The following is an 11,993-nucleotide window of genomic DNA, read 5'->3' as shown; positions in this document are numbered from 1 at the left end:
TCCCAGCAGCCCACAAGGCAGACAGGATTATTCCCATTTAATAAGTGAGGGTCTATCTGGAGGCCCAGAAAGTTTGTCACTTTCTGGGCACGGCCAAGAAGTGGCATCTGATCGAGTTGCTAAGGCCAGGAGGACCCAGCAACTGGCAGGGTGGCTCCAGCAGAAGTGGAGGATTAACTCTGACCTTTCCAGCCCCTTTGATCCTTGTGGCTAAAGCTTAACTCTCCTCTCTTTCTCCCTCCCCCAGGGATTTTCAGTCAATAAATAAGAGCCCAGAGAGAATCTACCTTTGATCCAAAGAAATTATTTTTAATAGAATGTCTCCAATTAAAAAACATTCAAACATACTCATTGTGCAAAACTGGAAAACGCACTGAAGAGGAAGAAAAAACTTAGACCCAGAACTCCTCAAGTAGATACTATGAACATCTCAGAATGTTTCCAGCACGTCTACATGCTTTATGTGCCACCTCTCTGCAGTGAAACTACAAATACAATTTTGTGACCTGTGTCTGCCTTAATGCCATGGAATCCAGATATCCCCGTGTGTCCCAGTCAGGGAAGGTTAAGTTACGCTGTGGTAACAAATAACCCCCAGAATCTCAAGAGCTTCACATGTAACAAGAGGTCATGTCTTGCTCACACCGTATGTCCGGCGGGGGTGCTGTTAGATGGGGGTCCCCTGCTTATCACAGTCACTCAACGACTCAGGCTGAGGAGGTGCCATCCTGGCGTGGGCTGCCAGGAGGACTGTCTGGACGTGACGCATCACTTCCGCTCACATTCCATGGTCCAAAGCAAGTCACAGGGCCACCTCACTTCAACAGGAGAGGAAGTACCATCCTACCGCCTTCCCCGCAAGAAGGGAGAACAGAAATGGTTGGTGTGTAGCATTAATGCCAATTATACCTAGGGTGACCAACTGTCCCCATTTGCTCGGGATCAAGGAGTTTTCGGGAATGCAACAGTTCTAGTGCTAAAACTGGGAAAGTCCCGGGGGGCCCAGGAGGAGTCGTTCGCTCTCATCGTACCAGGTTATGCATCTTCACAAACTCACCTGCAACACTGCACAGGAGCCATGCTGAAAACCAGGCGTAGCTTTTCTCCCCAGTCCCCTCCTGCTGGAGACTTAGACTGCTTCCAGTTTTACACGTTTATAAATACCTTGCATTAAATATCTTCCTGAAGAAAACCTTGTCCACGATCACTGGCCAGTTTTCAGGTTCGGGATACCTGTTGTCCACACATAATTCAAAAGAGTCGGACCAACACGACTTGCCTTCTGCGGCACGAGCAAGTGCCACTTTCTCCATACTCACCTGGAGCCCAGAGCAGTAGTTCTCTGACCCGTAGCTTTGCATTTCTAAGGTGTTTCCAGGTCATGTTGATGCTGCTGCCCCAGGACCACACTTTAAGAATGATTGTCCCAGGGGTCAAATGCCCCTGCTTTGAACCTGACAGGTGACTCCACTCAGCTACTCACCAGCTGTCTAACCTTGAGCAAGTTATGCAGTTAGCCCCTCTGAGCCTAGTTTCCTACCTGTGAATTGGAGCCATTGAGAGCATCAGCGCAGACTAGCAGTCGTAGAGCTCTTAGAGGACTCCTAAGGCCTGTAAGGAGAGTTCAGTTAGAGATAGGTATAGTTATTCAGCGGTAGATTAAATAACTTCATGTTTTTAAATATTTGTTAATTTGAATGGAATTGCATTTATTAAAATTTCCACTCCTTTTATATCTGAGTGGGAATGGAGTTTTTCCATGTGCGGGTTAAGCACATGTGTTTCTGGAGTGAATCATCCTCTCCTGCCCTCACCTGTTCACCCGCGGGTCTCTCCGCCTTTCCTGCTGGCCGCCTGGGCCCATCACAGAGCAAAGGGAACCACCCCAAGGTGGTTCTCACTCTCTGCAGAGATATTTCCAAGGCTGCTGCTTGCCTGTCTGCTGGGGCCATTTTTCTGGCTTACAGAATGACCAAATCCGTCTGACTTCCCCACGTTTATTTCCTCTGTCACTTTTAAGCTTAGATTGGAGCCCTCTCCAGAAGGTGACAAATACGAAGGAAACGGATTTTTGCAGGTTGGGGGTGGGAGGAGTGCTGGCTCCCCCCAAACCCTCTGGTCACCACAGAAGGCACAGTCAGGAACCGGGGCCCTCAGCTCTGTCCCAGACAGAGCCATGTTGCAGTGCCCTTCCAGAGAGGCCACCGCAGTCCACAGCTGGACAGGCCACCGGAATGGAGACAGGGTGATCAAGGGAGTAGGAACTGGCCCACGGAGCTGGACAACCCCGTTCGGGTCTCGCCTGCACTGCTTCGGCTGTGGGAGCTTTGCCTCTCCCGAGTCTCTGTGCTCTCATCTGTAAAACGGGCTTGATGACGTCCAAGTCAAGGGCAGGAGCAGAACAGCCACCAGTGGACTTGCACAGTGCTGGGGCCACGTACACGCCCAACAAATCTACCAACAGGGCTTGTTGTTCCCAATTCTGTTCCTAGGGCTCTGGCGTGAACCCCGCAGCCTTTCCCTTGGTCTGGACTGAAAATGTCCAGCCCCGGGAGCCCCAAGTCTTCAGGGCTCGGCGGAAAAGAACCCCAGGGCCTCGAAGCTCCCGTGCGCCCTGGTTTCCTCCGGCTGCAGCTCAGGCCATCAGCCCTGCGCGGGAACTGTGCCACCCAGGCTCCCTGGCCAGAGCAGGCCACGCTTGTGCCCGCAGCGCCGGGGCCTGCGACGCCCCGTGCGCATCTCCCCCTGGCTGGCAGAGCGTCCCGCGCCCCGCGGCCTCCGGGCCTGCCCAACCGCGCGCCGCGACTCCCGCGCCGCCGCCACCTGAGCGCGCTGCCGGGGCCTGATTTCCATAATAATCAGCGGTAGATCTGAAAAGGCTGGGAGCGGCCGCCGCCCACCGGGGAAGCTCCTGCAGGCGGGCACCCCCCTCCCCGCCGCCCGGGAGGAAGCCTCATTTTTAAAAGCTTTCGAGAAACCCTCCGCGCGCGGGAGGCGGCTGGGAGACACCCAGGACGTCGTTCTCCCCGCGAAGGAGGGGCCGACGGAGCGGGGAGGCGGGGACAGGCCGCAGCACACGTGTAGACCAGGCTCAGAGACAAGGAGGGAAACTGAGGCAGCCAAAGGGGGCGCACGTTTCCAGGCACGTTCTCACTGCGGCCTCACAGCGTTCCTGCAGGTGGGTTCTCTACTACGCCCCACTTTACAGATGGGGAAACTGAGGCCCAGAGAGGTTTCAGGTCTCCCCAGCTGGTGCGTGGCTGGGTGGGGATACGGTTCCCGGCTGGCGAATCCAGAGAGGGTGGCCTTCCCCACGCACACACTGCCTCTTCCCGGCTCTTGGCCGCGTGGAAGCACGATACACTGTGCACCCCAAAATGAGAGAACCAGACGGCAAGGGACAGACCAGGGTGCAGACAGGGCCAAGCCACCCGGACAGAGGGCGCTGAGGTTGTGCGCTGTGCGCTGCACTCCTGCAGAGCTGGGCTTGAACCCCAGCTCTGCCACCTCCCAACCGTCCCCACCGGGGGCAGGCAAACTACAGCCCGAGTTCCAAATCCTGTCCACTGGCTGTTTTGCCAAAACCGGGAACTAAGCAATTTTTTTATATTTTTGAATACTAAGGAAAGAAAAAGATTATTTCCTGACATGTGAAAATTACATGAAATTTGAATTTCCGTGTTCATCTACCTTGTTTCATTAAGCTACAACTTCACCCATCCGTTTCCGGTACTGTCTACGGCTGCTTCGCCACTACCAAACTACTCAGAGGTGAGTAGTTTGACCAAGAGGTATGGCTCATGAGACCAAAAATATTTACTACCTAGCCCTTTCCAGAAAATGTTTGCCCACCACTGCACTAATGGGGCAAGGGCTGAAGTCTCTGGGTCTCAGTTTCCTCACCTGGACAGTGGGAATACTATTAAATGAGGATTAAATGAAAAGACTGGTGAAGCCCCAAGAAGTTAGCTCCGGTGCACTCCCCGTTGGAAATACTTTCATTTTTGCCAAGCCCCTGCTGCTTGCTGCCGCCCCTCCCCACAATCACAGCCACTGGGATGGGGGCACCTCGAACTCAAAATGTTCATCTCCTGCCCCCCAGTCCTGCTTGTCCTCATTCCATGCTTCCAGCCCTGCCTCTACCCCCCGCCCCAGTCAGTAACCAAGCCTGACGGGCTCAACAGCCAGGACCCAGCACTGTCCCTGGCACATGCTGGCACTCAGCAGATGCTTTCTAGATGGACGGACAGGTGGGTACTCTGCAGTCTTCCCTTTGTCCATCCCCTCTGCTCCGACCTCCATCATCTCCTGCCAAGTCTCCCTGTCTCCCTCTCACTGTCTCCATCGCCTCTCCCACTCCGCAGCCAGCGTGACCTGCCTCCTCCCTGGCCCCTCACTGCCCTCTCCCCTAAGGCCACATTCCCCAGTGGGGCACACGAGGCACTGAACTACCAACACCCTCTCTCTTACCAAAACACCCACACTGCTGGCAGAACCCAACAGGTTGCATCAAGCCTCCAGGTGTTTGCCAAGCCGTTCCTCTGCCTGGAATTTTCTTCCTTATTCCCAGTCCAGTGGGCCCAGCATCCTCTACTTGACCCCCCAAGACCCAGTTTAGGCCTTGATCCTATGAAGCCCTTCCAGAGCTCTCCGCTGCCTCCCACTGCCCCAGTGTGCAAAGCTACCCTGGTACCGGTGGGACTTCGGTGCCCTTATGAAGGTGCGTGAGTTTCTCCCGGTGAGCCCGTGACCCCTCAAAGGCCCGGACAGTGAGTGGTATTTCGAGTCACCAGTCCCACATAGTAGGCATGGCCCAGAGAAGACACTTAATAAATTCTTAAGAAATGAATCAAAGAAGGAAGGAAGGAATTAATACAGACGGAATTGTCTCCCAATTTTCAGAGGCTCCCCAGTTCGGCTCTGTGAAGGCCAGCCACCCAGCCTGTGGTCGAGTCTTCAAGCCCTTTACGAAGTGGCTCTGGTCCACCTCCAGCCTCATCGCAAACCCCAGGCCCGTGTTCCCTAAACAGCCCCGACCTCCAGGCATGTGCTCAGGCAGGTTCCCCCGCCCTATTTATCCTCTTCACTCAGCCCCATTTGCACCCGTGGGAGCCCTGGCCATCCTTGAAGATATTACAGATCTTACAGGGGCACCTGAAGTAGGGGGCCAACTACTCCCACATTTCCCAACCCCCACAACAAAAGGCAGTGAGCAGGGGCTTTGGCCAGGAGGACCTGGATCCAGAATGAATCCTGCCAATGTCTACTATAGACACGTCACCTCACCTCTTGGAGTAAAGGGGAGAGTAACACCTGCCTCAGCGGGTTGCTGGAGGGTTATGCTGTTATCTGAAGTTTCTGGCACACAGTAGGTGCTCAATAATGGGCTACTACTTCCAGCCTGGCCAGAGCCCTCCCACCCAGAGAGGAGGCTCAGGGAGCAGACCTACAGCTCCCAACCTGCAGCCCCAGCGTCTCTCACTCTCTCCCTTGCCCCGACAGTGCCTGCAGCCAGTGACTGATGCTGCCGTGGACAGAATGACAATGAGGCCCACGACCTACGTGAGCTCATCTGGGAACCCAACGCTGGGGCAGAGGCTCAGATGAAGACAGGGCTGGGGAGGGGCTGGACAGAGACAGGGCAGGCAGGACTGAGGCAGGAGTAGGAGAGGGGCAGCGCTGGGGTCAGAGTTTGGGATGAAGATTGGGCAGAGCCAGGCAGGGCAAGGGCTAGTACAAGAGCTCAGGATGGGGACAGAGCGAGGGCAGGAGCCATAACAGGCCGGACCAGGGGCTGGGGTTCATGATGGAGATGGGGCTGGGACAGGGATCAGGACAAAATCACCCCCAGAGGCAGGAAGAGAGCACATGAGAGAGTTAGGGATGTCCCAGACCAGGGGAGGGAAGGAGGGAGTTTGCAAAGGAGTTGCAGAGAAAGCAGGAATCCAGGGGGAGCGCGAGCAGGGAGAGGAGAGGTGGGAGCCACCCACGCTGGAGTCCTGGAGGCAGTCCCACCGGAGCCAACCTTCTCCTGTGGCAGGTGGGACCACTTGGCCAGAGAAGGCTAGGACTCACCCAGGCCCCAGTGATGGCAAGAAAGCCCTGTGTCTAAACCCAGATGGGAGGCAGGAGGGTAGGCCTGGGGATAGGGTGAGATGGGAGGCAGGGTGTGGTTGGCACAGACTTGTGGCTAACAAACCAGAGAGACAACTGCCACCCTGTGGTTCAAGTCCACATCACAGGTGCAGGGGCTTACTCCTGCCTCCTGCCCCCTGCCCTGGGCATCCTACCTCCCTGCCCTGGCCCAAGCCAGGGCCCCACCTGGGGTGTCTTTATTTCCCTACCTCCACCCCAAACATTTCACCCTCCAAGCCTAATTAATCCCAGCTGTGTCCCTGACCCTTCCAATCCCTCAGCAATGACTGTGTCTTCCTCACCCTCAGAGTTTGATGCAACCAGGGTTACATTCTGGTGGTCCAGGGGTGCATGCCGGTGCCCTATAAACGTGCTTAGTCCTCACCAACATCCTGGAGAAGTGTTGTAGCCTAGTGGTTAAGCTCACAGGCTCAGGACTCTGTTGGGCCAGCTTCGAGTCCCAGCAGCTTCGTTTTCATGTAGTAGATGCTTCATAAATGCTAGGCCTCCCTCCCCCTGTTCCATTGGGAGCTCAGGACCTGCACTCAGTGGCTTCTGGGCTGAGCAGAGGTTCCCTCATGTTCCCTAGGGAGCCACTCAGCCCCAAGAGGACATATAGGTGTCACCCCTGCCTTGGCGTCCAGGTGCAAGCCGGAGCAGTCCAGCTTGGGAGAAAGGCCCATTGCTCATTCCCCTTGAGTCTGCAGCTCGGGCAATCAATCGGTCGCCATGGAAACCAGCCCTCCAATCAGAGGCAGGCACTTCTTAGCTGAGCCAGCGCCACCTACCCACCCACTCAGGCCTGGCTGTGCAGGTCCCTCACCTAGGACTACTGGGGGTGGGGTGCGGAGAGGAGAGAAAGGAGTCTCTGGCATAATCTGGGAGCACTGGCCTGCATCCCCCCAACCCTGGGATTCCTCCAAAAGAGAGCATTTTCTTCCAGGGGTGGGGGGAAGCGACCACTCCAGTTGCCCCCCTGATTTGTATAAGGTTCATCCCCATACACTGTGGCCCTCGGTGCTCAGGGCAAGCCCTGAGAGCAGGGATCATTAACTCACTGGGCAGAAGGGACAGCTGAGGTCCCGCTGTAGAGCTAGCAGCAAAGCTGGGCACATGCCCCTCCCTGAGCCCCCACCCCGCACCCTCCTCCCTGGCTTGAGGAATGGGGGCCAAGAAAGGGAGGGCAGAAGAGTCCCTGGCCCCGCTGCAGCCAGCACCTGCCTTCCCAAGTCTGCGCCTGGCACTTCCAGTGCCGATTAGCTCCAGGCCCACCAGGGACCATTAGCCAAGATCTATGGGCTCGCCCGCCTGCCCACCCACGCCCAGCTGCAGCCTCCCGCTCCGGTCCCCTCCTCCCCACACTGCCGGCCAAGACTGGACAGGGCCAAGCCTCTGAGTCAGAGAGCCCTGAGTTCAACAGTTGGCTCCTCCCTGGTGAGTCTGAGCAAGCCAGGCAACCTCTCTGAGCCTCAGTTTCTCTGTCTGGAAAATGGGAATCATAGTCCCTGCCTCATAGGGGAGTAATGAGGAGTCAAAGGGCATAGACAGTCTAACACCAGGGCCTGGTATGTGACTCGTGCTTAGTAAAGGTGAGGCCCCTTTCCCATCTCTGTCCCCTCCCAGTACCCAAAACTGTCCCTTGGAGCTGAGCTGAGGCTCCCCCAAGGCATTCATCCTCCAGAAGAGGCAGAAGGCAAATGCTACTATTCTTAATAACCAGCCCAGGAAACATTAAATTACAGGTGAGATTCAGAGAAGGGCGGCTATGTACCCCCGGCACTGCTAGGAAGGGGTGGGATTCCCACCCAGCTCTGTCTGACTGAGGCCTGGCCTATCTCTGCCACAGTCCAGCCACCCCTGGCCCAGCCTCCCCTGGCCCAGCCCTGCTCCAGCCGGAGCCTGTCACCCTGAACCATGACTGCCCAGCTCTTCACTGTGCTCAATATTGAGTACCTGCTGTGTACCTGGCACAGCAGATGCCCACCACTCACGAGCTGCAGAAGGGAAGTTGAGGGGATGTTGGGACATGCTGGGGGATCTGACCTGGTTGAGGATGCTGGGGGGACTTCTGGAAGGAAGAGACTAGACCAGCTCCAGCACCACGCAGCTGGTCCTGCTGCTCACTCTGTGGAGCTGTCACCTTCTGCCAAGAAGTCCCCCATTATGGTGCCCTGTCTGCCGGGACACACAGGGTGCTGCACAGAGAACCATCTGACCATGTACCCCAAGCCCAGCTCAGCCCCACCCTCCCTGACCCCAGCTTCCTCTCTTCTTTACTGAGCACCTACTAAGTGCTGGCACTGCATGAGGCACATTTACAAATGTTAGCCAGCTCCCCTGCTGGGCTGGCCCCCTCTTGGAGATGAGGAAATGCAGGCACAGAGAGGTAGGTGGAAGGTCATACAGCCGGTAAATGGCAGATCCAGGATTTGAACTCAGGTGTGTGAGACCTCAAAGGCAATACCTAAAGGAAGACACTGGGGCCACCTTTACTGGGCCTGCCTCCTCCCCCAGCCCCTCTCTGATGACTCCTGTAGGACAGCGTGGAGCAAGTGCTCCCAGCTATTATCATATTTCTGCTTCCCCTTCTCTCCTCCAGATAACAAATTGATTCATCCAATTACACCTTTAATCTGTCCTGGGAAAGGGGAGGGATGGGCCTCAGCACCCCAGCAGGAGGCAGGGCGGGTAATCAGCCCACCCGTCCTCCCAGCCTGGGCACACTCCCCCATGCTCCATCCTCCCATGATTAAACACTAATTGCCGCCACGCTCTCAAATTGAGGACTTTAATTTCCCGAAACGAAAAGTACATTTCAATCAGTTCCTCTCCCAAACCATTCCTCCTCGGGAGCCAGGATGAGAACACAAGCCCCTCAAGGCCATAGACAGATGAGCCTCTCCTGCCTGCCTGTCGTCCCTCTCCCACAAGGGCTCCAGTGCGTGAGGAGCATCCAAGAGGCTCTACCCTGTGGGCTCAGAAAAGCGAGGCCGGCCCCCAGCCCTGGGGTGGGACTAGATGGCAAGGGCACAGGGACTGGCAGCCAGAGGCAGGGTCCGGCTGCCTGCATCCCCACCCCTGCTCACACCCTGGTCACAGTCTGGTCATTAGATGCTGCACCTCGGCCTGCAAGAAGGGACACGGGCTGGACTGCTAGACACTGGGCTTCAGTTCCAGCTCTGCTGGAAACCTGCCCTCTCTGGGTCTCAGGAGGGACCCGGGGAGGGGCTCAGGGTCAGGAGCCCGAGAGGCTGTGTTCCCAGGCACAGGTCAGGGGCCAGGGTTGGGCTGGCTGCAGATTCCCCTCCGGGCTCTGGATCTCCAGGTCTGAGGAGGGGCCAGGAACTGGCATGGCTCCAAAGGCTCTCCAGATGACTCTACTGTGCGGCTGGGGTTGGGGAACTGCCGGGCTAGCGCAGCCCCTCAGTTGACAGGTGTGGATGTGGACCCAGAGAGGGTGAGCAGCTAGTCTAGGGTCACACAGCAAACCAGAGTTAGGTCAGATGATGGCTAACAGCCCTTCCAGGTTGGACACTTCAGAGAAGCAGGTGAATATGCAGTGAAGGTTGCCGGGGTCGGGGGAGCACCCCTGTCATGGAGGGAAAGGGTTGCCGAGAGATCTAGAGCAGAGAATTTCCACCTGGGAGCCACATTGCCTCCCCAGTGTTAGATGTAGACCTTGAGTAATTTCCCCCTCCATCCCTAAAAATAAACAGGGGGCTGCTGGGATTTGAAGGAGGTCTCTCCAAGGTCCATTCTGGTTCCAGAATCCTCCTGCCAGTCCAGCTGCAGTCAGAAATAAATAATAATAGTAGAAGACATTTATTGAGCATTTACTAAGTCCTGGAACTGAACTAAGCAATCAGCATGGATTACTTCTTTCTACTCATTCCACCATCCTACGCGGGGTTCTCCTATTCCGCTCCACCCCGCTTACAGAGGTCGCCTGCTGGAGATCAACGAGAAAAGCCTCGGCTCCGGTTCGAACCCAGGATCTGTCGGTGGGGGGCCGCACTCTAGGACCCGGCGCCGCACAAAAGAGCCAGCGGAGAGGCGCACGCAGGGCCCTGAGCTCATTAGCCGGGCGCCGCGGGGGCCTTCATTAAAGCTCAGCGACGCGGGGACTGCTCGCGGCGGCCCCGCCGGGGCGCTCCGGGCCTGCCCAGACCCGCGTCCGCCCGGGAACAGCCGGGAGGGGCGCGAGTGCACTCGGGGGGTGGGGAGCATCAAACCGGAGTGGGGGCGACGTCACAGAACGGCCCCAAAATCTCGGAGGGAGAAGGCTCTCCGCCCCCTACACGCACCCCCGTCTCCCCCTTTCTGCCCCACCGCCTGCACACACTATACACCCATTTTGCAGATGGCATGCCCAGGGTCAGGCGACCAGGGCAGTGCTAACACCAGGTCGTCGCCCGCCCGGTTTCCAGGCCTGACTGAGAGACTGGAAATTGGGGGGTGGTGAGTGAGCACCTGCTAGGCCCCTGGCGGAGAACTTGCGCGGGACAGCGGCGGGCACCCTGGAAGGGGCTCCCACCCCCTGCCTGACGGAAAGGACGGCTGGGGGCGTGGAGAAGGGCCCGGGCGCCGGGAGCCGCCTGCTCCCACTTGCGTCCGCGAGAGCTAGGGCAGCGGGAGCCGCAGCCCCGCCCGGCCCGCGCCTCCGCCGCTTCCCGTCCCCGCACTCCAGTCTCCGCGCCCGGCTGGGCACCCATCCCCCGCGGCCCGCCCCGCGCCGCCGCCGCCGCCGCCTCCCGGCTCCCGGCGCTCTCCCCGCCTCCTCTTACTGACACTGATCCGGTCCCCTCTCTTCACCCCGCCGGCTGACTGCGGTCTCTGCCCACCTCCCCACCCCTGCTGTGTAGCTCTAGACGAGTGTCTTAACCTCTCCGAGCCTAGATTCAAGTGGGGGAAAAAAATCAGAAGCCCCAAGTGATGGAATGCCACCCTTAATGGGTTAAAAGGGGAAATGTATGTGTATATATTGGCTTTTCCATGCTTGTGTTTGCGCGTCTCTGTGCAGACACCCTGGAAGGGAAGCTGGCTGTCTCCAGGGAGGGAGCCTTGTCTCGGGGGAGGAGGGAGGAGACGGAGACTCGGTATTGCACACACGCGCCTTTTAAATATTGAAATGTATAAATGCATTAACAATTCCAATGAATAAATAAAATAAAACACAAACATTTACAAAACTAAACTTTAATAATAATGCTAGTGAGGGTTAAGGCAGATACTGTGTGTGAAGCAGACAGGCTCACGAAGTTTCCTTAAAGCGTTTGTGTTTTGATTGTCACTGCTCACTAGCTCTCTGTCCTCCTCTCCCCCTACTCCTTCATGCCTCCCACCCCCGCCCCTGCAGTCCAGACTGCGCCTGGGGCACCTTGCTGCCCACCCGCATCTGCTCAGAGGGTGGCAGGACACAGGAAAGAGGAGCAGGGCTGCAGCAGGGGGTGTCAGCTGAGCCTCCCACCAGTCCCTGGGACCCCAGTTGGCAGGGGATGCCCAGTCCACTTCAGGGACCCCCCACCTCACATCTGTGGCATCCAAATTTAACCCTTGATGGGCGAAAGGGTGGGAGGGAGTAGTGAAAAACGGCAGGTGAAGCCACCAGTGGATCACTCTCCCCCCAAAACATATGCCCCCAACAGGCACACACAGTCGCAGCACCACCCAAGACCCCGTCCCACTTGCGCACTGCAGAGCCACTGGCCCTCTTCTCAGTGACAAGCCCCTTCCCTCCCCATCTCCTCCAGCTCTCAGCTTCAGGTCCTGACAAGGAGGTGCCCAGAGATGGCAACAAGTGCCTGAGGCCAGTCTGAGGCTGTGGCAGTGTGGCTCAAGGCACACAGGAACTGGGAGGA

At 57.2% G+C, this 11,993-nt stretch overlaps 1 long non-coding RNA gene across 1 annotated transcript; it reads right to left on the bottom strand.

The window, feature by feature from the left end:
• Positions 1-837: 837 nt before the first annotated feature.
• LOC123639291 lies at positions 838-1,921 on the bottom strand. The gene is made up of 3 exons (XR_006735679.1): positions 1,815-1,921; positions 1,541-1,611; positions 838-1,233 (listed from the first exon to the last, which is right to left on the bottom strand). It is a non-coding gene; the product is annotated as an uncharacterized LOC123639291 (long non-coding RNA).
• Positions 1,922-11,993: the final 10,072 nt, after the last annotated feature.

The sequence above is a fragment of the Lemur catta genome, chromosome 6 (genome assembly GCF_020740605.2).
Source record: "Lemur catta isolate mLemCat1 chromosome 6, mLemCat1.pri, whole genome shotgun sequence".
NCBI lineage: Eukaryota > Metazoa > Chordata > Mammalia > Primates > Lemuridae > Lemur > Lemur catta.
This window is presented reverse-complemented; position numbering and strand designations above follow the sequence as displayed.